The sequence below is a fragment of the Haemaphysalis longicornis genome, unplaced genomic scaffold (genome assembly GCF_048455015.1).
Source record: "Haemaphysalis longicornis isolate Haplotype H1 unplaced genomic scaffold, Haemaphysalis longicornis Haplotype H1 scaffold_1, whole genome shotgun sequence".
Taxonomy (NCBI): domain Eukaryota; kingdom Metazoa; phylum Arthropoda; class Arachnida; order Ixodida; family Ixodidae; genus Haemaphysalis; species Haemaphysalis longicornis.
The window spans coordinates 357357186-357382040 of NW_027526203.1; the positions used below are offsets into that span (position 1 = coordinate 357357186).

At 48.5% G+C, this 24855-nt stretch overlaps 1 protein-coding gene across 2 annotated transcripts in view; it reads right to left on the reverse strand.

Annotated features, from left to right (window-relative positions):
- The window catches only part of Efa6 (Exchange factor for Arf 6), a gene marked incomplete in the record, with an annotated part of 221222 nt that overhangs the window by 115873 nt on the left and 80494 nt on the right, over positions 1-24855 (reverse strand). The window contains 1 exon segment of one of the 2 annotated variants that reach the window (XM_077686124.1): positions 6629-7130. 2 annotated transcript variants of the gene reach the window in all.

The window sequence follows — 24855 nt, forward strand, 5'->3', positions numbered from 1 at the left end:
TAAGTGCACATTTTCCGCTGGCAGACTTTGAGGGCACAGCACAATGGAACGCACCAACAATGGGAGCAAGCCCCCGTACCGACACCCGCCCTCCTCTTTTCTGCAATAAGCGTGCGCCAGGAAAAGAACGTTTACAAAAGGCTTCCTGTATGGCAAAGTGGCCGACGGCCGAAGCTCCTTCTGGTTCTTGACATGGTTCAATTTCTGTGAGGGGAAGCTCCACTCGGACACACTCCATGATTCGTCCCAGAAAATCACCCATGCCCCGTTAAAAGCTACGGAATTGCAGTTTCATGCACCGAAGCTACACGTGTACTCCGCGGCACACGCGTAGCTTGGGTGTATTAAATTAGACCACCAGGAAACCGTTTACATGGGCCCGTACCCCGTACACGACGGCGGTTGCTGTTTTTCACCTGCACCAGAAAAGCAGCTGCGACTGCAGGTGACATCGAGCTATCGCGACATCGTGCTCAGCAGCCCTGCTTAGCCACAGAGCAGTCGTGACGGGTTACGCTATACGGAAGCAACAGGAAAAAAAGTTACAGTGAGGGGCACCTAAGCACAATGCCTGCTGCCAAAAATAAACTTGGGTAAAGCACGTATACATTTCCCACTCTCATCCCCTTCACAGAAGTACGAGCGTGATTGTGCTAATTTATCGATGTGCTCAGATGGACAACTGCGCGAAATGTATGCCATAGTAATTTGTGTAAATGTCTGCTCCTCTTGCCACACTGTTCTACCTGGTAAAATTGTACTTCGAGTGCACCATCTAAAAGCTAAGAAATAATAAAGGGTCTGCGGCTTAGAACCGCCTTTTCTTCTCCTGCGACTCATCAGCCTGTACGTACGAGACGAAAACGTAAATTTGCTATTACTTATATACAAGTCCAGGTGGTGTAACGCCAGCCGTAGGATTCGGAGGCGGCACCCGGAGAACGAATTGAAACCAGGCCGATACGTATGAATTCACCGACGCTGGTAGAAAGCTTGTAGAAAGAAAGAAACAAAAAAAAAAAAAACTCGACGCCACAGCCTCAAGCATCGCGCTCACCATTGCATATAGGCATGACAGAGAATCAAACGCAAACTGCTCGCCGGTTTAGACGGCTACGCTATTAAGCTACTTCCGTCGATAACACAGCTGAGGAAACTGGGCGGACAATGGGCATAAAACCAGGATACGTTAGGGAAACGAAGCACGAAATCCTTGTTATCGCACATTTCAGCAAAAGAGAGCGCTAAGCATTCACCGAAAATAAAAAGCGGCAAGACAAGGACGTAAGTCCTCAGTCCGTCTACTTCCCACTTGCATCCGCCAGTCGATTTGCGCCGTTTCCGCGAACGAGTTATCGCAAATGTATCTCGCTTTCTCTCGCGCCCACGGCGCGGAACTGGCTCGAACGCACCATCGTATACCGCACCTGTGTCGAGCGTAAAAAGCCTAGATTGAGGTACAATATCTCCTGACACGCCTGTTCGCGGCGGTGAGGCGGCACTTCCCCGTGGCGCGGTCTCTTTACGTCGATAGCACGTCTTCGAGAGCTGCGGGAATGAGAGGTAACCTAATGGAATCGGAGCTGGAAGCCTCTAACGACAATCATTTGCATTGAGAACAGCGGCGCCGCACAGACACGACTGTGGAGGAAGCCCTATAGAAGAGAAAAAGGGGCCTCGTTCCTTCACTACCAGACTGACTCGACTCCCAACGAACGCTTCCGGTATCTGTCATCGCAGTCGGCTTAATTAAAGGAGCCGAGCTTCGCCCCACGCCTTTCGATCACCTTCGATTTCACCACGCACTCTTTTCGCAACAATACACGACAGCTTGCGCTACGGGCGGAGCGTCGTATATTGCCCCCTGGAAAGGCTTAGTCGAGATATTTCGGAATGCAGCAATGAAGACTAGCGATACACTTTAAATCCATCGGACATCCGTTGTTCGCAATGTCCACTGGACTAACTCTAAGAAGAGAAAGTGTCCTGGACATTCACGCGAAGAAAAAAAAAAAAAGAGGGGGGGGGGGGGGAGAGGTATTTCGTAATCGCGGACAAACAATGCCCCACCTAGATTAGTAGTCGCTGCCGTTGCAGTGTCATGGAAGCGATTCGACACACTGCCACGCCCATCCCGGATGCGAAAACGCCTGTAATGAACGATTCCAAGAAGTCAAAAGGAACACAGATGCATGACTCAGGTTAAGTATCCCGCGCGGCCTTCACGGCCCGCCGCCACTTGAGAGTCCGGTTTTATCGCCCTCACGAACACCACCCGGAGACCTCGTCCGCTCGTTTGTGCGCGGGTTTTATGCTTATTCGCGTTTGTAATGAATACACCCAAGAATTCCGCCGCTTACAAGCCATACTTGACGCGGGCTACCGGTGCTGCTGTACGACGCTGGTATGGCGTGATTAATCGCGAAGGCACGCTCAAAGCGGTTATCCGAGCTGGCCACCGGAAGCTGCTTGCGTCGAAAAAGTTCCAAACACGGCGGCAACTCGTAAACAGCGACGATTCGCGGGCTCGTCAACGACACCATATATCCCTCCGTGGTGGTTTTATTTACGGATAAGGAAGGTGTCGCGCTGATATACCGGTGGCTGCTATACAAACCACCTGTCACGACGGCTGCGTTTTCATGGGATGCGCAATACGAAAAAGGTCGGGTGCACTACTGATTTCGAACGTCCTTTTTTACCGTACGGCGTTGGCGGTTCCTACCCTTGGCACATCCAGCGGTAGGAATGGGTTTAACTGAAGCTCAAGCACCTTTCTGTAAGAGAGACTCCAGGCCCATACTCAGCTGTGCAGTGAATTAGCCAGCAGGTCTTCACGGGTTCCTAATCTGCGATTATTTTATAATGATCCAGTCCACAAGATAACGAGTCCTATATGAACAGGAAATGCTGCGTCGGGCGGTTTTTTTAAGGATGCCGGTCCGGGTCAACTGCTCAGCGTCGGCTCTTCCTCAGCAAGTTTGACATCATCCCTTCGTTGCGCGCGACCCGAGAGGCTACCTCGGCCCATGTTTAAGAACCCCACGAAGTTTTTATGACAGCTGTAATGATTATACGACAACCACAGTATTCATGAACAAGCAAACACACACGCACACTCCTCCTCCTTCCGCGAAAATGGTGCTCGTGCCCTAGAACTGCGACTTGAACAGAGAAAGGCGGGAGCAGCCTTGAGACTCGCAAAGAATGTCAAGCTTTGCTTCCAGGTTGCCACGAGCATTCAGCGTTCGACCTGAACCGACCCCAGCAAGACTTTCCGGGCCGCCACACACAATCGGCCCTGTCTGCCCATTACGAATGTCGAGCAAACTCTGTAAGCACGGCGAAGTGCATTGCATAATATTCAACGCAGCCTACACGAAACAGGTGTGCATTAAGCAGCCTCAGATTGCCTCCCCTCTTTACCCGAACTGCGCAGTCCGCGAGAACCGCAAACACATTATCTGCGCGTGTCCTCGTTGTGAAACAGCAAGAAACACAGGGAAGGTTTCGCTGGTCCTGCCCCCGACCGTGCACATCTCCTTACGCGAACTTCTTGGCCCTTGGGCATCTTCAGGAACAGCATGTCACGCAACTGAAGTGCTGTTAAAAGTTCGTCTGAACAGGAAACAGACTGAATAGGACGGTGTAACCATTGTCACGGAATCGTTTCACCTCCACCCTATCTCTCTCAGTAAAATTGTTACATCATTTTCACACCGATCTGGAGTAAAGGTCAGTCAGGCGGCTAGGCTAGCCTAGCCTATATATAGGCTGACCTCGCCGGCTCCTAAAAAAGGTTTCGCTTTCCCCTCCATCCGCTCGTCACACTGGCGAGGAAGATCCCCGTGACACGGCACTGTGGCCCTTGAGTAAAGGGATCGTAATCACGCGCTGTTCAATCTGCCGGACAATACGTCACCGCTCCCCTTGAGGAGAGCGATCGGCGCCACTCCGCTGCTAGCGAGGGACCGCTCCATTCTGCCACGCGCTCCTCCGTCACTGTCTCTTAAGAAGAGTAGAGGCATCGCCTCCGCTACTTTTGTAAAGGAGGCGACGGTAGAGGGGCCCCTCGTTCCTTTGTGGAGAGCAGGATGACGAGCACTGCTGGATCTCGAACGAGCGCTCGCACATGGTCGCTCTGCGCTTGGACGTTGGCGAGGAAATGGTCATGTTGATGGCGATGACACGACGACATTGGGTCCGATCGCGCCGGAAAACGTATTACCCAAAGGGTGCGACGAGCGGGATAAGATTGCGGCGAATGGAAATGGTAGCTGGAGCCAAGTATGGAGTGTATATAATATGCAAAAGGAGGGGGGAGGGGGGGAGGGGGGGGGGAAGGCGTCAAACCAGCTGGAGCAATAGTGCACGCTGACGTCGTCGACTGAATGTCGATTGTTGCGCTGACAGCGGTGTGCGTTTTCATACCAGAATGTCGGCCTGGAAAAATTACGCGACGCCTCTAACGTCAAACGTCAAAGGAGGCCACAACTGCTGCGCCGCAAGAGTGCACATCGTAGCAAATTCCGGTTTACAGAGTGTTCCGCGCCCTTACCAAGCACGCTAGTACAGCATAGCCCGTTCCATTACTTTCGGCTCATGGCACAGCAGACGTTTGAAATAATTGAACGTACTTACAGACGAATTAGGGTGATTCTAGAAGCTGAAACCCCCGCTAGCGGGCACTCATCACACGTGCGGTGTTTAGGCCTGTGGAATGGTCCTATAATTTTACGGTCACCAGTATACATAGAAGCGCAATCTGTAGGCGCATCACAATATGTAACAGGGAACACAAAGCTGCTCAAGGGAAAAGGCTATGTGCAATAGAAAATCTAGCAAAAGGAGGAGGAGGGGGGATGGCGTCACAGCGCTATCAGCGGCGGTAACGCCGGAAGCGGGCCGGACGAATGTCACCGGGAATCGGCTGGCGGCGCTCCCTCGCAACACCGCGGGAGGAAACACGCCTTCGCGCCGATCATCAGCGACCCGGCACCGAGGGACCGTCATCCACGGCCCGAGCATGGCCCGTGTACACGACACGGGGTAGGCGTACACGGATCGTGAGCTATATAGATATAGGCGGATGTACATCGGCGACGAGCGGGACTTCGCCTCATTCATTATGACGAGCAGCACGAGTGTCGGCTGAGGGAGCGAGACGCGTACACGCCCGGGGCTTCTGTGGTGGGAAACGGACACGACAGCTACGGACCAGTTCACTTGCCATTTGTATGCACAGCGGTTGAAAAAGGGACAACGTTTACGGCAAGCTGCAGAAAGCCGAAAGAAATGCCCAGAGCAAAAGTGCCCAGGTTGGACTTTAAGCGACAAAAATGCGCGTGTATTTTGCGAAATCTCTCCACAATTCGCACTGTACCATCGTGCGTTGTCAAGGGGTACGCAATATATCGAAATCCTTCCAAGTGAACCAAATGGCAAAATTCTTGAATACAACAGCATTTATTTTATTTATTTTTCGTAAAACATCGCAGAGCTAGGGATTCGAAAGTAAAGGACACTTTTATTTGTCACTTTTGGGGGGCTCAGACCTGCTCGGAAGTAGCCCTGTATTTTATTGTTTCATAGAATTTCTGCTGCGAAAGCAGTTTTGAGCTGTCACGACTCAACACTGCTCTGGACAGACAAATAAAAGTTACCCTAAGATAGCAGCGCTGTTTAGTTTCCGTGAACGAACATTAGACGTTAAGGTTTCGTTCTTCGAGCAAACCGGAAAAGCATTAAAAGAGATGCGTTACTGGGGAGAGCTGCCCCTGCAAAGTGTGAGGGGCGATCAATCGTGATTACTGAAGACAGGCAGCGTCCGAGTTCTTCTCTAGATACCAATTAAGGGTTACTGAAGACAGGCGGCGTCAGCGTTCTCCTCTAGATACCAATTAAGGCATTTGAAATGCTCACCCCGAGGGCAGTGATACCGATTCGATTTACCCTGTGGCTTGTTAGCTTTCGCGCGGGCGATTGCAACAATCAATTGAGACGACAGAATTTTAGGGATAACAGCATTGCCCCGCTATAACAATAACTAAAACCTCAACGGCGAACTCGGTAGCAAACCTTTGCACTGGTTAATGGTGCATTTGCACCTTTCGTTCCGTCTACTTCATAGGGAGCAGAGGCTCAAGATTCCTTTTATACTTTCAGTCGGGGCATCTGCAATCAACTGTTTGCTCGAACGTTCGCTGGATCGCTGCGTCATGATTTTAAGCGAAAAAAGAAATACAAGGGCTCCATAAAAGCACGAAGTGCGCGTGATCGAACAGCTCCAGGAAGCCTTAAACTGGAATACGAAAATGGGTGGGTGGCGGCGGACGACGCCTAGACGCGAAAAAAATTGCAAATAAAAACCGACTGACTGAGAAACGTGCTGCTTCAGGCGTTTCGGATCTACCAGGGATCCAAAACACTTGAGCCAACGTGAACTCAACCAAGTTTTTTTTTTTTTTTCTTGCGTTTCAAATGTCTCACAAAGTATTCCAAAGACGTACTGAACGTCAAATGCCGACACTTCAGGTAGCGAATGCTGCGAAGTAAAAGTTGACTGCGCGTAACTGCACACTCACCCCGCAACGAATCTCAGAGTAAGTAAGGAGAACGTTTGGTGCACCTTTTTCTTTCCTTCTGCTTCTTGGACACGGCTTCAGCACCAGTCACAGGCCAAGAGCAACTTGCCGTTCACCTGAAAGTCACCGTCTTTTCCAAAAGGCACGTTTCTGTCCGGACGCGCACTGCAACCCTTACTGAACGCATCGCAGGATAATGCTTCCAGCGAAAGCTTGCACGCACGTTCTTCTGCACACCTAAAGCGACGAGCAGGGCGGGCACGCCATCGGAGACGCAGCTCCACCGCTGCAAATGACAACAGCGACACTCAGTTTCCGCACGCCACTGGGCGCCAGTCGCTTCTTCGACGCACTTCCAATAATCTGCCCGCGAACTCGACGAGGGTCCAGCCGAGAATGCTGTCGGGAGGAATTTCAGGGGGATCAGACGGAGACCACGGCATAAACCTCCGAGAGCAGACCGCCTGCAGCGACCTGCGGCGGCGCTTTGCACGACCACGAGACGTGCGCGGGAAAGAAATGGTGTGCACCCCGTCCGTCACCGGCGAGAACCTCTCGACGCCGACGGAAGCGGACGGAGACGGAGGAGATGCGCGCGCACACGAGTGCGCATCACCACCGTTGCACCGCGCTGCGGTGTCAAGCGACCGACGGGACGGCGAAGACAAAGAGCGGCAAAAACGACACGCCGAAGTCGCCAGCCGCCGGATGTTCGCGCGCTGAAGCAAGGCGGCCGGCTCCCGATACTGCCCGCTTCCCTCTGCCTCCCGCAGCAGGCATCGGCGCTACGATCATCGTGGGGCAGATATAAGCATAAGGCTGCAAGTGAAGGCGTGGTCCGCTCGAAAAGCAAACAATATCAGCCGCCGCTCAAGTGCCCCAACTCGCTAAAAACAGAAGGGCTGCCAATCATAGTAAGCGTGGTTCCTCACCATCAAACACAACGACCCAACTTGTCATCATGCTCGGTCGGCCCAGCCCGATCCCTATGCTCCCTTACACAGACTCCAATGACTACTGGGAAACGCCATCGCATTTTTGCATCACTGGTCTTACACGGAGACCATTGGTTACCCAAAGCGTTCACCCATCAAGTTGCCCGCCCAACTGTCAGTAACGAGGTTTGACTGATTATGGAGTTTAACGCGACAAAACTACACCAAAGCTACGAAGCGCGCCGTAGTGGAGGGCTCCGGGATAAGTTTGACCACCTGGGGATCTCTAACGTGCGCCAACATCTCGGCACACTGGCGTTTTCGCTTTTAGCCTCCATCAGAAAAGCAGCCACCGCGGCCGGGATCGAACCCGCGTCCTTGGGCTCAGCAGCACAACGCCGTAGCCACTCAGCCGCCGCGGCGGGTCCATTAACAAGTTTTACAAGAGCAATACGCAGGCGACTTATATGCTTTGCAGTCAGAGCGTTATCCCGCATAGCCTTATCTCAACGACACGAGACCAAGTGATGACACAACAATGCGCTTCAAATGCGTAATAGCGAGTGAGAGAGAGAGATAGGAATGGTGGGGTGCCATGGCTTTCTGATTATTGTCGAAACCTTGTCACCCGCACGACAGACGAATTTCAGCGAGAAACTTGCACGGGGGCTATAAAAGCAGGAAAAACTGTGTAAAAATTCTGCGAATAGTCCATTGATGCTCAAGGGTTCTTACAGCGCTGCATAATTTCAGAAACCTTACGTTTCGTTGCATAGAAGGAACATTCCCTCCGCACTCGACCGCTTCAAACATCGTATCAACAGAGCCAGAACGCCGTCCGATCAAGTTTTTCCGAGGCGCAGTAGCTTTTTTTGCTTTTACGTTTTTCTTTATTTTTCCCGTTTTCATTATGAAATTGACACGGTGACATCGCCATTTTTTTTAACGCACGAATAATACATGTATTATTATTATTATTATTAGACTTTAAACACGTCTACGAATCAGTTATATTTTATACGATGATGATGATGATGATGATGATTTCTATTGGTTTCCCCTTTGTATCGGGGTGATGACATGTCATCTTACCAAAAAAGACTAATATACCTATGTTTTACACTTTTGGTTCAATACTAGCGTGCTTAGGGCAGGCACAAAAAGCTTATTAGGCACAAAATACTTTTTTTTTTTCTGTTACAAGTGGTAACTGTCCTCGGCAATATTCCCCTCTCTGCTTTTCGTCCACCAGCATTCTAACCTTCTTTTCGTCCCCTCGACAGCCTTGAAGTTAACTTCCTCTGTGATACCTTTAAATCCTAGGGCTTCTGACAGCCCAATATTCCCTTCATGTAGATTTGGATGGATACCCTCACATTCTAGCACGATGTGCCGCATAGTTTCTGTTTCTTTTCCGCAGACCACGCATACCCCATCATTTTGTGAATACTTCCCCACAAAGCTCTTAGTTCGCAGGCAACCTGCTCTAGCCTCAAAAAGCAAAGCACTGCCCTAAAGGTCAATTTAATACTCAGCAGCCAAACGCAGGCTTCTCTACACACATACCTGTGATGCGGGAAAGTAAGCGATCAGGACGGTCTGATGAGAACGGTTTTGTGTCTGATCAATCTCCTTTTTTGTTTTAATCCGCAAGCATTCTTATTTGACGGTTATCCGAGCCGCGAAAAGTGCACAACCAGCTTAGTGTATGAAAAGAAAAAAGCGTAATTGCTGAGGTTGCTCCATGAAGTCGTTGTGATTGTGTAAATGTAAATATCTCATGAAGGATCGAGATGAACCGAAAAAACAAAGAGCCAAAAACTGAATAAGACTAAAAATGAGCTAACGAAATCCCAAAGGTCAATTTAATACCCCGCCCCCAAGCGATGAAGACAAGAATGAAAAAAAAAATGCAAACAAAAGTTTGTCCACAGGAACCAATCCCGTAGCGCTTTCTGTAAGACGAAAATGCATAACTGGTGGTGTGCTAGGCATTTACTTTTTGTAATAGTGTAAATGTAGATCATTGGTGAAAACAGAATAAACAATATGAAACCAAAAGACGTCCAATATCACTCAACGTGATGCATAAAAACGCCAAAAGGTCGCTAAAGTTTGGCCACTCACAGACAGACCTAGCTAAGAAAAAGCTCAAGTGAACTAACAGAATAACAATGGTCTATCTGATACAACACACTCAGGCGATTCAACCAAAAAATAAACGAAAACAAAAGTTTGTCCACACGACCAACCACGCACCGCTTTATGTCAGACAAAAATGCATAACTGGTGATGTGCTGGGCATTTCTTTTTTGTAGTAATGCAAGCGTAGATCACTGGTAAAAATAGAATAAACAAAAGGAGACTAAAAATCGTCCAATGATCCATCTAATCCGACACACTCAGGCTATTAACTAAAAAAAAACTAAAAGAAACAATAAAGAACACACAAGGTGCCCCTACGGAAACGTTATAAGGAAGGAAAATACAGTACATGAAAGACAGGGAGGTTAACCAGGCTACAGTCTGGTTGGTTACCATACGCATGGGAAGTGTGAAAGCAGGGAAACATTATAAGAGCACGGGGTGTGATTTTTGATCCACGGGGAGATAGCTGGGAACGTGGAAGAATTCTTCAGTGTTAAGGAAAGGGTCGCAGCCGTTGTGATCAAGCTAAACAAGCGGCACAGGTTAAAGATAGTACAGGCCTATGCACCAACAACTAGCTACGATGATGAAGCTGTAGACATTTTCTACGAGGACGTGGAATCAGCAATGAAGAAGGGAACAATACAGTTCGCGATCGTGATGGGAGACTTCAGCGCAAAAGTAGGTGAGCAGCAAATGGGAGAAAGGTCAGTGGGAAACTTTGGAATAGGCAGTCGCAACAGTCGAGGAGATACACTGCTGGGATTTGCGGAGAGAAACATGATCAGAATAATCAACACATCCTTCCGCAAACTAAAGAATAGGAAATGGACATGGAAAGGTCCCAACGGTAAAGCAGAAAACGAAATTGACTTCATTTTAAGTGAGAACCTAGGTATATGCAGGACGTGGAAGTGCTACGCAACATTCGGTGCAGCGATCATGGGATGGTTAGATCCAAAGTAAGTCTGAATCTCCAAAGAGAAAGAACTGGACTTGTGGAAATTAAAAAAAAAAAAAAACCCGACATGGAGTCAGCTTGAGCCAGGACGCAAGATTTCAAAATAACCATTCACAATAAATTCGGGTTTTTAACTGGGGAGGACGATGATAGTGTAGACATGCTAAATGACAACCTAACAACGGCAATCGTAGAATTAGCAGCAGGTGCGGGTCAAGTAGCCTGTAGGCAACAAACTGGAAAAGCAACTAGGAAAACGAAGGAACTAATTGCGAAATGTAAGGACATGAAACCTTCGAGTACAGCGGACCACATTAAATTAGCCGAACCGTCGTAATTAATTAACAGGAGTAAAACGAACGACATTCGCGAGTACAACATGACAGTATCTAAGAAACACCGGAAATAGGAGGCAGCTTAAGAGCAACTCAAAGAAGCTAGCTATAGGCAGACAGAATGTACGCACTCAGAGACGAGCAGGGTAACATTACACATAGCATTACAAAGAGATGCAGTTGGGGCTGCCAACGTAGTCAGGCGAAAGGACAACCGCTGGACTACCAGGGTGACAGACTGGATACCTAGAGATGGGACTAGAAGAAGGGGAAGGTCAATTAATCGATGGAGGGACGAAATAAGGAATTTCGGAGGCAAAGAATGCACTCGATCGGCGCGGGTTTATGTGAGGTCTATGCGAGAGGTCTCCTTTATGGACCTAGTTTTTGATTGATTGCAGGGTTTAACGCGCCGACGCAGCGCAGGCGATGAGGCGCGCCGTAGTGGAGGGCTCCGGATTAATTTTGACCACCTGGGGATCTTTAACGTGCGCCGAAATCTCGCACACACGGGCGTTTTTGCTTTTCGCCTCCATCAGAAAAGCGGCCGCCGCGGCCGGGAATCGAACCCGCGACCTCGTGCTCAGCAGCGCAACGCCTTAGCCACTGAGCCACCGCGGCGGGCTATGGACCTAGTGGGCTGTAGACGACGAACGAATAACTTGCAGAATCACGCCTTTTTTGCGCAGATACAAGGAGTTGAACTGTTGACGTTGGGGTCAGATTTTTCTCACGCTCTTTCTTACGCATTAAAATTCCAGTGGCCAACGGTGCAACTTCCCAAGCTTAAAAAAAAGAGCGCGAATCAAGAAACAAGCCTTTTTTGGCTGGATATGGCACGCGGAGAGAGCGCGAGTTGCCGCAGTTGATTGACTGGTAAGGAGGTAAATTTCTACGCAGGCCGAAAGAGCCCGCCCTAAAAGAAACGAAAGCGAAAATATTGAACGGTACTCACACCGTCGAAACGCGCAAATCGAATGAGCTGCTCCTGGAACTTCGTTATTTCCGGTTGCGCAAATTTGAGATCGCCGGAATGGCATAGCCGGCCGTGAATTGACTACCAACTTCAATCGGCGAGGACGAGTTGGCGAGGTGAGTACAGGAAAACAGAAGAGGAGCGGTGAGCACCGAGTAGCGAGTAGTTGGGCGGGCGTTTCCGACCGTATCTGGCCAAAGGATGCGGGATAATTCTATTGGCTAACGGGCTGCCCGATTAATTCGCACGCCGTGAACACCTAGAGTGCATTAGGCAGCCGCTGCGTACGCTTCGGCTCCGAAAAAAAGAAAAATTACCTGCCGAGCCCAATCTCTGGACGCTCCGGTCAGGCAATTCCCACACGCGGAAATGCATGCAGTCTCGCGAGCGAGACGGATTCGCGCGCGAGGTGGAACAAGGTCGGTTCGTGCAATGACCAAAAATAATAAAAGGAACAATGAAGGGGATGCGGCGCGATCACCTCTTCGAGAGCGAGATCATGAGAAACGCGGAGAAGGTTAGCGCTGCTACCGCCAACGAAGCCCTTTTCCTCGTTTCGATTCGGCAGGTTACAAGGAAATCAGCGACTCCGTGCTATACGTCAGAATTACGAGCACGTAAACGGATCCCATTGTCGACGTAGCGGGTCTGATTCCCGGCTGTATTTCAGACGAAGGCGAATACTACGAAAAATATTCCCGGTTAATTCTTTTTTTTTAATAGTTTGGCCAGAACACAGAATATGATGACTACGATAAAATCCCTGTTTTCATGCACGACGTCTGTCCGTACGTACAAATGGACAATGCTTTATCTGGGGCAACAAGACGTATGTCACATTCTGCGAGTGTAAAGTATCCTAGCTTTAGAAAATGTATACTACTTGGAGTACGACCGTGCTACGTTCGGGCAGCAGCGAAAGGAATGAGCTGTGTCCCTCGGAAAAAAAAAGTTCCGCCTAGTCTGCATTCGGCCGCTGCACGTTAAACAGCTCCAGGTGGGGCGAATAAAACTGACGTCCTTCGGTCACCAAGGTTCCCCACAATCTCGAAAACTGGAAGCATTACTGTCCAATTTCCGAACGCGTCCCACCATCATCATCATCATCATCATCATCATCATCATCAGCAGCAGCAGCAGCAGCAGCAGCAGCAGCAGCAGCAGCCTTCTCTTCTTCTTCTTCTTAATCATCATCATCATCATCATCATCATCACCCCCATCACCACCATCATCCCTTTTCACTCTGCGTCTTCTTCTTCTTCTCTCCGCTTATATGACACGGAACACAGCCCGCTCGCACCGCCCAGCAAAGAGGGCACTTAGCGGGAATGTACTTTGCTGCTCGCCTAACTGCCACTTCTGCAATCAATACGCTCAAATGATACATGATAGGCCTCAGAACATGTCTCCGTTACACGCATTTAAGTCGGAGGTCGCAATGAATTCCCTGGCCACCCCCCCCCCCCCCCTTTTTTGGGGGGGGGGTCAGCTAGAGTCATCGCGAGCTGGGGTTATGTTGAGGATGCGTGCTGACCTCGCCCTCCTTAGTCACCGAGTTCGGATACCACCCAGACTCGAATTTACCCTATTTTCTTTTAAGCACAGTTAGTTCGCAAAAGCTTCCCCGTAAAACCCGGCGTCAATCCGAGCATTCTATGATTTTTTTTTTTTTTTTGAGCCGATGACCATTTTGTGTGCCATCTCTTGCACACGACGCCAGATTTTCCACAAATCGAGCTCACTAATTCTTTGACATTAATCCCTAGAAAGCGGACTGGGAATACCGGTGGCCCTGGAAAAATTGTCGGCGATTAGATACACTACCTGCTCTCCGTAAAGCAGAGGAACCTGCATGGCCGACTATGCTGGATGTCAGCGGCCAGCATTCGGTCTTCCGTTACGCCTGCCAATACTCTGCCACTTTGCACACGGCGCCAGCGTGAACCACTGCCACGCCGCCAGTGAGAAGCAAAAAGTGCAGCTGCGTGCGTGATCAGAACACTGGTGCGTAACATTTTGGCATGGACTAGTCACTCAAGGGCATTGTGGTGAAGCTGAACCACCGAATCGCTTTAGAGTGAAGTTGAGAGTAATGTAAATGTCTTCGAACAAATTTCGACAACATACCCGAAAATTGATCGCTAACATAAACTAATTTTATCACACATATATACCACCCATATGTTCTCGCGGCAGGATTTCGATCGTTCCTACAGATATGCTCTTAAGACTGTAGCTCAGGAATAACGCGGATGTACTCGCTTTCGATGGCGTTTTTCTGCGACGAGATTTCTTGGGAGCACTGCTTATTCATTTTATTTTATTTTCAATACCGCCAGTCTCGTTCCGAGACCATAGCAGTTGGGCGTACATATTGTACATGCAGGTGCTACATAACGAAATATCAGCACAGAAAACAGAACCAAGAATATAGTGCAACGACAGTCATCACAAAGTATAAGAGCTAAAAATATACAAAGCAATTTTCTTTAAGTATAGTTTGGAAGGATACGGAGCTGATATCCTTGAACAACACACTTGTAACACTTATAATAAGAAGAATATTCAAATCCCCATTTTTAACCTCAGACAACACGAAGAAACCAAACGCAAAAAAGAAGAGAAATTATACTTGAAATGTAGTGGTACACAGTCAAATAACAGCGAACACTGTAGTGAGCCCTTCGCCCCTAACATGCTTCCACTGGTGGCGTAATGCCTCTGGGGGATTAGAGCGTTACCGCGTTAGCACATCATATTTGCTATTTTTGAGGCAAAGACGGGTAACGATTTCGCATTAGTAAAGGAAGTAATCTAGACAATGCCATTCCCTTATAGTAAGTGGGGAAAAGGAGTGCTTGAATGTGTCGTTGCGGTAAAAGAACTCTTTCAGTGTGAGTGAATGCTTGTGCCGGGTTACGCGGGAGTCTGATGGACGGATGTACAATGATAGGCCAATTTTATAATGGTTGCGAAGTAGCTGAAACAGAAATTTAAGGCGCGCTTGTTTTGCTCTGATCGCTGTGTTTGGAGGCGAGAGCTTGCTAACATATTTGTGGGAGAAACAGTGCGCTTATATTTGCTGCAGATGAATCTTGCTGCCTTCCTCTGTACATTATCTAGTTTTCGAATGTTAGTGACTGTATAAGGAAACCATACTGTGTTAGCATACCCTAATACCGGTCTTACATAAGTAGTGCAAAGCTTGATAGATCGCGGGGACAACCGAAGACATCTGCGAAGATAAATGAGCTCGCGCACAGCAGCTGAAGTACTATTAGAAATGTGCGCATGCCATCTGAGGTTTAGGGTAATCGTTACACTTAAATATTTTCGTTCACTTTTTCCAGCCTGCTGCCTCTAATGCTGTACTCATATGGGATAGCTTCTTCCTTTGGGGTTATCGTGACGCATACTATTTTTGGGGGGTTAATCGACATTTGCCACATGTCGCAATAGTTGGAAAGATGGTTTAAGGAATCAGTGCAATGTTATCTGGATGACTGTTGATTTCCTTGTAAATAATGCAGTCGTCGGCGAAGCGCCTAATGTTGCAAAGATATTGTCTGTGATATCGTTAATAAAAACAAGAAATAAAAAAGGCCCCAAAACGGAGCCTTGTGGTACTCGGAACGTTACAGGCCGGGTTTCTGATGCTACTTGTGAATACAGGACATATTGCAAACGGTCCATTAAGAAGCCTTTAATCCAGCGAGCTAATATTCCATCTTCGAAGTTTTGCAATTAATTGGTTGTCACATACGAAATCAAATGGCTTTGCAGACTCTAGTAGTATATCTGTTTGCGCGCAGTTAATAGACAGTGCTAAATCATGAACAACTTCTGTTAGTTGCGTGATAGTCGATAATCTGCTGCGAAATTCGTGCTGGCTAGAAGACAAAATGCCCTTCGTCTCTAAGAAAACGGTGAAGTGTTTTAATTGGGAATCTGTGTTATTTTAGTTTTTTTTTTTTTCAGTCGCCTGGAGGTTTTGATACGGCGAGAGATTTGCGGAGAACCAAACCCATGTATTTGCTGCACCATTCTGCATATCGCTTAAGAAAGGATTGGGGACGTCGTCTGGTCCTGAAGGTTTTTTGGGGTCTAGGTCGAGCAAAAGACACAATATTCCTTTGTCAGCTACCTCTATAGGGCTGATTCGTATTATGGGTACACGCTGTGGAATTTTACCGTTATCTTTTGTAAACACAGAGTGGAAAAAGTTGTACATATTGTTCGCCCTTTTCTGTTGGAATGATAGTGCAGGACTGCCTGTTTTTATGGGGCGGAAATGCTTCCAGAAGCTTTGTGGGTTACCAGTAATGAATAACAGTAGCGTTACATTGAAGTAATGTTCTTTTGCTTGTTTTGTTTTGGCCTTAAAGTTACGGGGCCTCGACAGGCGTCTCGAACGCCTATTGCCCCGTTCACTTCGACAGAATATGAAAATTGAAATGTACCGTGTTATGTACGTGTATCATGCCAAAAATAACAAATAAACAAAAAAAATAGTTGTTTTTAGTTTTGATGTATTCGCACTGCAGCACTGTTTTATTTACCGCTTTCCGTAGTCGTTCAACTTCTCGCTTTGCGTGCAGAATTTCTCTTGTGATCCAGGGGTATTTCTTTGGGGGCCGTGTAGGACGTAATGGAGTAAAGGTATTCATGTAGTATAAAACAATGTGCTTGCACCTTAGCCAGAGGTCATTTACAGTTGTGGCGGGCTCACAGTTCAATTCCATAAACTCGTAGAATTCATGAGCTAAATAAGTTAGCACGCTGGCGTCATCTGCTTTACTAAAGTCCGGAACGTGATTTATTGTTGATTGAAGGTGTAATCTGTGATCGGGTGTTAAACGGCAAACAGGCACTCTGTGGTCTGAAACACCCTCTACAACATTAACTTCAGCACCGATATGGCTAAGATGACTACTAATAAGTATTAAATCTAATACAATTGTGGCTGTTCCTTAAACACGACCCCGTTCATAGGCCAACGAATTACTGCTCCAGCTTTAGCTCAGCTGACCAATCCTGAATCGGTAGCTTCGTAAGATTCGATAATTACTGGATTACTGAATTGATAGTTTTGCGCTAGCCGGCCATCACTTGCAGCACACAGATTACGATAAACGAACACCGATAGTATGTCAATAGCAAACTGTCGATATGTCCATCTGGATGCGCCTAGCGATAGAAACGATCACTACATCGACATTTTCGCAACATTTTCGACAGCATCGAGCGTATTGAAAAGCGCGTTCATCATGCCCGCAGAGAGGCGCTACTTGTAGTCCCTCAAAGCGATCAATTCACCTTAAAGTAGGTATTTTAGGTATTTCTCGCAACCAGACGCAGCTGCAGTCAGGAAAGCGGCAAGAAATATGAGCATCAGATTCAGACTTCTAAAACAGCCAACCAAATAAAACTGCGATTAGCTAGATGCGCAAGCAGATAAGAGCAACAAGCAGGCAAGTCTTTTGTAGGTCGTTTTACTAGTGTTTCACTACAACAAGTTGCAGCTTTGCTCCTCAACAATATCCGCCCATAGAAACCCAAGCGCTGAGTTCGGCTCCTAGAATTTGACCAGGTGTACAAAGAAGTAAAAAGCTGCCAGAACGTTTAGGCAGCAGGCTACGTACAAAGTACAACTAAAAGCAGAATCGTTAAAAAAAAGAAGTGCTGCTCGACGCCTGCAATTGTGACCAAAACCAACCCCAAAAGTACGACGCCTAGATACACGCATAACCCTTGTCTGGGAAGCCGTAGCCACATAACAGCGAAAACGAAGAAGACGGGGGTAGCTCTGCTAGCCGGACTGTCCGCAGGTGACTCACACGGCCGGCGTTGCAGCAGCAGCCCGAGATGCGGCTGCCGTAAAACCCCAGCGGCCACGGAGGACTCCCAGCGGCCGCGCGCGTATCGGGTGCGAAGCGCGGGAGCGGCGGCGCATTCATGGCGGGAGGAGGCGAGCGGGGGCGCGCTCGCAGCGGGAGGCGCCGGCCGCGCAGCAGCCGGGGCGCAGCCTCCACCGCCGCTAGGGATGCGGCGGCCGGAGCAGCGGGAGCAACCAAGCGCGTCCGATTACGGCGCGAACGCCGGGGCAATTCGCACGCGGCGCTGCCGGCTCCCACCGCTGCTGCCCCTTTACGCGTAGCGTGCGACGTTCCCACGAGCGGGAGCGTGTCTGCCTTTTCGACTCGGCAGAGAGTGCGGACGAAGGAAGAAAAAAAAAAAAAAAAAGCAGGAGAAAATATCGGGAAATTGTACAGAGGGAACAGAATAGAGGAAAGCTTTGCGTAGTTTTGAACAAGGTAAAAACAGGTCGGCCCACTGTGGCACGTGGCCGTTCCCGGGCCAATCAAACACGTGCGCAAGACGGCTGTCGACGGCTCGTAGCAAGGATTCTTCGAAGGCAAAGAAGGGACTCGATGTCTCGGTCCTACCGCCCAACACACGAGCGAAATGCACTGCAGGTCGACTTTGTCATCGCCAAGAATATGTACGAGCCTTAACCGAAGGGTGCGTTCCAGGGGCGGTTTGTGCGGGTCCCTCTACCCTGAAGGTGTAACCCATCTTCGCCAAGTATTCAAGCGAAGTCAAAAGCCGCATTCGGCGAAAAGCGCTGCAAACTCCTGATACCTCTTACATACCGCCCAGATATATACCTCTTATATACCGTCTGTTTTCCGCCCGCGCCGTAGGCATCTCACTGTCTGTGCAACACACCAACCCAATCCACTCGTCCACTGACGACACCGGAAAGGTTGCATTGGGAAGTTTGAAATCCACGTTTAAAGGAGCCATGAAGACAAAATACAAGTTTGTGTTATTCGAAAGATTTCGTGTTTTATAGTGTCCCCAGCGCTTGCCCGAATGCAAACGATGCTTTATTCATTGCGAAATTAATTAATTTAGGTTATAATTTTGATTTTCCCGCTAAATAATGCGTTTTCGTGGTCTGCAATGACATCAGCCGATTGGGAAGCCTTGTTTACTGTTAGTGAACCTAGATGACGCCACCATACTGCATACTGTGGCGAGCCGTTTTCTGCTTATGGTTTGTTTTTGACCGTATTCAAACCTGGCTTGTTTTTTGTTCAGGGAGAAAATAATAGTTTCGTGAAACAGTGCTCGCTCGACAAATATGGTCACGTAAGACACCGTTGCTTGCGTCATTCGGCCAGTGTCGTCTGAGACAACCCCAAAACCACGCGGTCTAGTGCAGCTAAACCAGGCACAGTGCGCGCAGTACCGACAGCAGTATGCATCGGTACTTCTATGTTTACGCGTGCTTTCGTAACTTCCACTGTTTGTCCCACCATTCTTGCGACTTTAAATAGAATGTGCCCTAAATTTAAGCGCAAATAGCTCGTTCGGCAAGCTTATAAGCTCTGCCTAATTTGCGTTTGCTTTTGCCGCCCTCCGCCAATCGCACAGCTGGCTGGTATGACATCATAGGTTCTGTTGCGGGAAATGAGCTAGTGGGTCGCATGACCATTCCCTTTTTTCCTAATTATGTAGCTTATTCGAGCAAAGTTTACGTTAAAAGTGGTGTCAGTATGATTCTAACGATGCCATCTTTTGAATGAAACAAAGTTGTGTTTTCTTTCATGGCTCCTTTAAACCTGCCGACAGCACAACGGACATGTCGTCAGTAAGTGCATGAAACTTATAACTGTGCGTGCACGCCCCCCTTCCCTCCACTCCCAACCTGTGCCCGCATAAAACGGCAATCGGTTATGTGCACGTGATTAGAGCGAAGAACACAGCAGAAGATGTCACTTTGAAAGCCCTTCAAGCTGGAGAAGAATGTTGGATCTCGTCCGTGTTCCAAGCGGGCAAGTTGCTGTTCATCCTGTAGGGATTCGCAGCTACTCGACGAGTCGGAACTTGTGGCGGCAAAGGCGGTGGCGGCGACTTTCCGTTGTTTTCGCGCCCATTGCGTTTCTGTTCCAGCCGACGATCTTTCAATTCCCGATCTTCCTCCGAGCGAACGACATGCGTCCGTCCCATAGCGCTTAAAAACTTGTAAGGACTCGAGCTTTATTCTAACGGACAAACATGCGGCTGTCCATTTCCCTCCCGCGTCGTAGGCATCTTAGTGTCTGCGTAACACACCAACCCAAACCCAAACCGCTCGACCACGGAGACAGGACGGATATGATTGCACTGACATATTATAAAATGTGACGCGCCATATGATCGTTGTTTTGTGATGTCGGGTGACTGACACACTGTAAAAAAACGACATGAGTTTTGTTTTGCGTTCTTTATAGGAACTCTTTCCGAAACGTAACACTATCGTCATGTGCGCTGATCACCAGAGAACAGTACTGCCGAAAAGCACACACCCGTTTTGCCTTTCGAAAAACAGCAGACAGTAACCAGCATCTGCGAATAATTACGATACCTGTTCATACTCTGTTCTTTACGGTTAGCCGAACAATTTTTACTGAAACATTGCTTAATGCCCGACAAATACCAGGCTAACAATCGCAGAAGGGGTTGTTTAAACAATGAGGAAGCCTTAGTTCGCAGGATCCCAAGAAAAGCAAGCGTAATCTGCTTCGAGGATCGCAGCCGAAGGTGGCGCGGGTCGCAGGTGAGGGCCGGCGATCCGACAAGTTTCCCGCAAAACAGGGACGCTTCACTCGGCTAGTAGGAAATACGATGCCGAAACATCTGTAGGTGCGGAAATGCACTTTCCGCGAGCATAAATTCCAACTGGCGCGGAGCTGATGGAGCCTACGTTTACAAGAAGCAGGGCGAGTGCGTTCGAGCGGCCAGGCGGAGGAGGGCAAACGCGGCCGGCGGGTGAGTCGGCTGAGCGACATGCTTGGCCGAAGCGTGACCGCGCAGCGAGAGCCGTCTTTGATCAATGCATTCCGCAGGGTATACACGTCTGCTGCGCGTTCGCCGGGTGCCGGTTAGCGGGAAAGCCAGACGGCCTGTAATAAGGTCTAAACGCAGTCACGGAGGCCGAAGCCTGGCAGCCGCCACGGCCTGCCACCGACAATTAGCCTCGTATTTGCGGAGGGCGAACACGGGAGCTTGTTGTGACGACTGGCCTCGCGGCGGCGACGGCGGTCAGCGCAGGATAAGCACGTGCATATACATAGCCCCGCAGCGTTCGAAAACGCCTCGCGTGACGCGACGCCCGCGTACACGCATACTTGTAGCGCTAAGCAACGCTAGATAATGGCCTGAAATAACACTGCTTAGTGAACGTATACCTCGATGATAACATACAGTTCGAAATTTGGGGTATGCCTATAATCGTGACCTTTCCTCCACGAGTCCCCGTCGCGTGCCGATCGTGCTGTCGATCTGGCTCGCTTCACCACCTACCCGAATCAGCGCTTCCCAAAAAAAATTTCTCGCAGAGAACGACGTCACTAAGGCGCCATCCAAACTGTAAAGGTTGGAGCCGCCCAGTGAGGTGGTGGCGTGGGTATGCAATGCAATGATGCAACATCATTTGAAACTCGTCTGTTTTCACTTGGGTGAAGACGGACAAGTGAAGACAGACCAGTTTCAAAGAACGTTGCATTTCGAACCCAATTATACAGGGTGTCCCAGCTATCGTGCACCAAGCTTTTAAAAAAGAGCAATGGCGTTACTCGAAGGAAACCTAGTGCATAATGTCTGCTGCAGTACTGTGAAGAAGCGGACAGTAATTTTTTCGTTAATGAGTTTTAATTAATTGTAATTAATTATCTAACTCGAGAAGTACTCTTCTAAGCATTTCTAAGTGTCAATGAGGCACTTTGAGGTACCCACGAAAGGCATCTAACTGCGGTATTTTCAGCGATGAACTAATTGAGTACTCATTTATTTCGACTGATAAAGAAACCCCGCGAAATATGAAAAATACAACGTGACGGCGCTTCCACGTGACTCGTAAAGCAATGCACTCAAACAGGTGCCGCGGAGTAAGCCAGAATGAAATAAACAAAAGAAATAAAGAAGAAATCGCCACAGAGGCTGTGCCTTATCTGCCACACGCTCCCCGCGAAACTTGCTGTTGCTGCTCACAGGGGTGAGACAGCTGAATCAAATTTGGGAGCAGTTTTTGGAGCAACGAAATCTCGATTTTGGAGCAGAAGAACCTTGATTTAGAGCAGAAGAACGACATTTATTATGGCACCTTAGGAGCCTAAAAAATCAAACTTTTGGCAACTCAGGGGGGGGGGGGGGTAATGCGCTTTTTAATCGGTTTTGAACGTACATAACACTGAAACAGCCTTTCAATAAAGTTTTTTCTACCAGAGTATCACAAGGTGCGAACTGCACTACCTTTTTACAAATCATTTTTTGAATTCTTAGGCTCTATGCATAGATAGCGTGGAGCACCGTTGAAAATATCGAATTAAAAAACTAAGCAATCGTAAGGCATTTTTATTATCATGTGAAAGCCGAAATTATTTTTTTGGAATTCTAGACTCGGCTCTACGCACAAATGTGGAGCCACGGCAAAAGTTGCACAAAGCGAGGTGACAGTCGTCGCACCCCACCGGCCCTACCATTTTATTCCCCAAGGTACAATTTCGATCACTACGATCGTAATCTTGGTTTGTTTAGCCGTTGGTATAATTAGCCACCTCCCTCGTGGCATTAAATTTTACTTCAGATAGATGAACCATTATTAATAGCGTGTAATAATAGCCCGCCCCGCTATTGGACACTGCTTGAACATTTTGCGGCGATGTCGGCTGCGCCGCCACTTTCGCATTGTCAATCGTCCCATTCCCGACACTCGCAAGCTCGCTGTCAAAGGCAGCAACAACTCAGCATTTTATAACACCGCAATGAGTCCGAAGTTTCACTTAACACTCGCACCGCGCCTCACACTCGAGGCCGAAACACGGCGAATTCGCGGGCACCACGTTGTTCTTGATGAACTCCCGTTTTTCGAGTCGTGCAACTTCCCGCAACAGATCAAACGACTAAATGTAATCCCAGCCACCCCAATAACCAAAACCACGGTAAAAATCGGTGAAGAAGACTCTGCCTGACGCACGAGCAACTGCTTCGCAAGGAGGCCACGTTTTCCTATCTTCACCACACCAAGATGGCGGCGCCCAGTAATGTCGTTCCGGAGATACGGCGCTCCGAAAATTGCCGTTTTTTCATTAACTTGCACAAGTAGTTTGTCGCCTCAGTACACATAAGTATTTTTTCTACAATACTTTGCAAAGGTTGGGAAAAGTTTAAAAATTTACAGAATATAACGTGCGCAACCCGACATTGTGACTTTCGATAAAACTATCTCGGGGACAACCTTAAGGCTAGAATACATGGAGCGATGTTTCACGACGAAGTTCGCGCGGCGGAAGACCAGCCGCGTCACGACGCCGAATGTTCGTCGGGCTGCGCTACATGTAGCAAAGTACGGCGGCCGCCGCAGCCTCGCCGCTGCGCTGCTGTCAGTGTGGCTAGACGAGGCAAATACATTGAAGTGAAACACAGGAGAAGCAAAAAAAGCCGTCAAGACTATTATTATTGCTTTTTAGTTGCAAAACCCTCTATAAAGGCGTAAAATGTTGTGTAGAAGAAGTTTTTAATGTTTCTGTCTCGCCACATCTCGCGAGACCGTTGCTATGACGACGACAAACGCTACTGCGTCAGGCTTAACAGCTAGAAAAACGCCCTTCTATCTGAAAAAAGAAGGCTATTTGTCGCTTGAAAATTGATGTGAGGGCAAGAGTGGACAAATTTAATTCCAAGTAAGCGGTTTAGAACACGATATCGCATTGAGGGATTAGCGACGAAGCTGTTATCGCTGTGAAGCGGGCGGAGAGGGCGCCGCCATGTTTGGCAACGCTTTGCCGCTGCCGTCGACGGCGACGAACTTTTTTTGCCCTGGCTAGATCGGCGGTGGACGATGTTTTTCCGCCGCCGGGCGTCCAGCGGACGCCGCCGGGCGAAGTTCGTCGACTATTCGTCGCATAAACGCTCCATGTATTCCGGGCTTTATTCGGGTTTTTTATTGAATGATCAATCTATTAAACCTTTACATACAGCATCACCTTGGGGGTGCTGAAAAATTATGCCATCAGTAAACATTTTTCCCCAGTGAAACTGACGGGAGCGTTAAAATCCTTGGCTCTCAGACTGTTTTAGAGCAGTTTAGCGCAATTTTTGTAATTTTCAAGCTTTTGGAGCAGCCTGGCGCAGGAAAACAAATTTGTATCAAAACTGCGCAATATGCACAGCTGTCTCACCCCTGTGCTCAGGAGGCGATGGCTGCTCCTTCCTTGCATGCCATTATCAAGGTGATGCGCTGTCTATCCAGGCGGGTGGCAGGCGGGTGACAGGCGAAGCAGTTGCTTTCAATCAGCTTATTTGAGGGCGCTACTTTATGAGGCGCGCGGGAGCGCCGTCACGTGGTATTTTTCATATTTCGCGGGGTTTCTTCATCAGTGGAAATAAATGAGTACGCAATTAGTTCTTCGCTGAAAATACCGCAGTTAGACGCCCCTCGTGGGTACTTACAAGTGCCTCATTGACATTTTAATGAATTAATCATGTCTCTAACGAAAAAAATACTGTACGCTCCTCCACAGTACAGCAGACATTATGCACTAGACTTTCTTCGAGTAACGCCACTGCTCTTTTTTAAATCTTGGTGCATGATAGCTGGGACACCCTGTATATGGCACGGAGAGCGAGCTGAGGATGCCGACGGAGCACCCGACTGCAATTACCTAGGCGGAAGTCCGGATAATGGCGCCACCTGTTGCACCCGAAGGTACGCGGCGAAATAAAAAGGTTTCCAAATTTTTGCCGCGGGAATTCGACGTACATAAAGATGTTTTTTTTTTTTTGTGTGTGTGTGTGTCCTCAGTGGGTTTCAAGCAGTATAATGAGCCGGGATAAGGTGAAAAAGGCATCCAAGGGCAATTTGAAAAT